The sequence below is a fragment of the Oreochromis niloticus genome, linkage group LG10, assembly GCF_001858045.2.
Source record: "Oreochromis niloticus isolate F11D_XX linkage group LG10, O_niloticus_UMD_NMBU, whole genome shotgun sequence".
NCBI classification, from domain to species: Eukaryota; Metazoa; Chordata; class Actinopteri; order Cichliformes; family Cichlidae; genus Oreochromis; species Oreochromis niloticus.
This window is the reverse complement of record NC_031975.2, coordinates 975,764-978,721: the sequence shown is the minus strand read 5'-3', so window position 1 is coordinate 978,721 and position 2,958 is coordinate 975,764. Positions and strand designations below refer to the sequence as shown.

Here is a 2,958-nt window from a genome sequence, read left to right as displayed (position 1 = left end):
TTGCTGGCTGTTTGTAATGTTAGCCTTTTCTTTGTTTTCTTACAGGCAGGGTAAAGACATGGTGATAAATGAGTGTGTGGGCCATCTGCTGAGGACCAAGAGCTCAGGACACTCAGACAGGGGCATCGCAGCAGGAGTCACCGTGCTCCACAATCCTCTGCTGTTGTGAGATGTCACACTCCTGCCTGCACATACAAACCACAGTGAAGTCAAAATTCCACCTGCACCTCCACCTGTTCTTGCAACAGCATGAAAACTGACAGGTGAGACAGCAGAAAAGTCCTTGTTTATCTTTTTACTAAGTTAAGGAATTAAGTTAAGAAGAGTGATTAAATAAATAGTTTCTTGCATTTTTGATTTCATGATTGTGTTTAGGATTATTTCAGAAACATGTTTAGAGGATCTTTGTAAGCCTGTATTTACTTTAAAAGAAGGGAAGCACTTCTTCATTCTACAGAAAAGGTGACACATTACAGATGAGTTCATAAAAAGTGTCTCTGTCACTCTTTCAAGGCTCTGTCACTTTTTCTTTTTTACTGGAACAGCATGGTAAAGTAGGCCTAGGCTGCCATCTTGTGGCAGTGTGTTGTTACTACAACATATGAAATTGTGTTTCTATTGGAAATATAATTCAGCGCCACCGAGCCGCTCTCTCAGTTACAAACTGAACCTGTTTTTTTTAGACAGATAAATCACTAAGCACAGTGAAGCTTTTGGTTTTGTAAAAGTGTTTCATATTCAAAATGCATGTTGATTTTTATAAGGTTGAAGAGCAGTTAGCAGTGCATTCATGGACATCTTTAAACTATTAATTGAAGAATCTTTGGTCATGATGGCATGAACTAGAAACGTGAGCTCCAGGTGAGACTGCACAGAAGAACAAGTGTCCTTAAACTGCATCAACTGATGACTTCTTACAATTTTATTCTTATTCTAATCTTAATGTTGGGTTTATTTTGGTGTTTATTTGTTCCTGAGCAAATCAGTTTGGCTGAGATTAAAGTTCAGCTTCATAACCAGACTGTTTTATTTAATTTTAAAGTCTTACTTGGAGAGCTGTCAGTAGATTTTAAACTGAATATTTCACCTGTCGTATCTCCTGATGAAAAATGTTCTCTTCTAATGTAAACAGCTGACTCTGAATTACATTTAACATTAAAATATTTTAATTCAGAAGGAACTATTTTCACCAGGAGCAGAAACAGCACGTTAATACTTGGAGATCCCAAAGGCTGCTCCAGAAACGATTAAAGTATATTTAAAATATTTGTTCAGTTCTTTTTCAAACCCCAGCAGCTTTCTGTTCTAAGTTTTGAGTCTCTACTAAAATAAAAATAAAAGCATTGTAACCTGTTTGTTTTTATTTAATAAGCTGTACACTGTTATTATTAAGAGAGATTAAGCTTGTGTTTCTGTCATGCAGTGATTGTGCTTAACTGTATGAAGCTTATTAAACATTATGAAATATAGCACATGTAAAAGCCAATTCTGCCAAAGTGCTTAAAGTACTTGTTTAAATTATCTTTTTTTTTTTTTTAAGAAATCTGCTTCATCTTGTGTAATTTTTTATATCATGTGTATTTCCATCACAACCTGCTGTGGTTTTATTTGGAAATGTTTTTATTGTTCCGTGCTGCACTCAGTGTGAATGTAGAGATTTGTGAATTTCACCAGTAATAAATGTTTTTGGACCCTTTAAGGCTGAAAGCGTTTGTCACACTCATATCACAGACGTCTGACGTCATCTTGTCGGCCACACTGACTAAAGAACAAACAAACAAACAGCCCACCTGTAGCATTTCTACACATTGACCTCCACAGAAAAGTGTCAGTGTTAAAGGACCTACATGACATAAAGCAGGTCATTTTAATGTTGTTGCACACTGTTGTAGTAATGAATGTCCTAATGTGTATAATGTAAATAATAATGTGGATACTCAAATTGCAACTCAGTCTGAAGAATCTACAAACGGTGAGTGGAGATTTTTTACCTATTTTTTCTGAGAAATCATGGATGACATTAAACAGGCAGTGGCTATGCTTCTACGTTTAATGATGATTACTTAAACTGACCTGCATCATTTTACACTCAGTGGTCACATCACATCTTACTGCTGTCAAAGAGTTGGTTAACTTGGCCCAGGTCAGCAGTCATGCTTGCATAAGGACTGAAGCAGGCTTTGAAGTGTGCTCCTGCTGACAGGCCTCCTCCTCCACGGCTCTGTCCCTTCAGCAGGTCGATGCCAGCACTGGAAGCTCTTTCAGTCAGAAACCTTTGCTGACCAGCCAGTCCTTCAGCTCATATCGAAGTGACCTTTGACCTTCATGGTCGTGGTGATGTCATTGACCTGTGTAGGCGGCTCTTTCCCCATCACCTCCATCAGGTACTGCTTCACGTCCTTCTCTAGAGCCCAAATGCCACCCTCCCCTTTCCATATCAGCGTTAATTTCCGGTTGCTATTGGTTACATCAGTGTAAATCAGGATGTCGTGCACGCGGGAGCTGCAGATCATGTAGGGCAGAGGCGAAGTCGGGCAGATCCTGCAGCAGGCATCCAGCCTGATGGGGTAGGACCGGTGTGTTTAGGCAGAGTGGGGATCCGCGATGGTGGGATGAGCCGCTCAACAGCTGAACTCTTCACTCTTGGTAAAATGTTGAAACTGTTTTGGGTTCTAATCATAGGAATAGACTGTTTTTAGGTTATATAAAAAACTTTAAATTGGTCTGAATTGATCATAATGTGAACAAGATGTTGAAAAATCCTTCCTGAATACACATCTGAACAGACCCAACAGAGCACCTCAGTAAAGGACTTTAAATTCTTATCACTACAAAATTAAATAACTGGGCAAAGGACAGACGCAACAATATTGATGATTACAACCTCACAAAGAAAACAGAATGTATGTTGTATCACTCGACACTAGAGGGTATATTAGCTGTGCCAGTTGTTAGACT

The 2,958-nt window shown here is 38.9% G+C and overlaps 1 pseudogene; it reads right to left on the bottom strand.

Moving 5' to 3' along the window:
* Positions 1-2,265: 2,265 nt before the first annotated feature.
* On the bottom strand, positions 2,266-2,680 carry LOC109203827 (39S ribosomal protein L49, mitochondrial pseudogene; annotated as a pseudogene).
* Between the last annotated feature and the right edge of the window lie 278 nt (positions 2,681-2,958).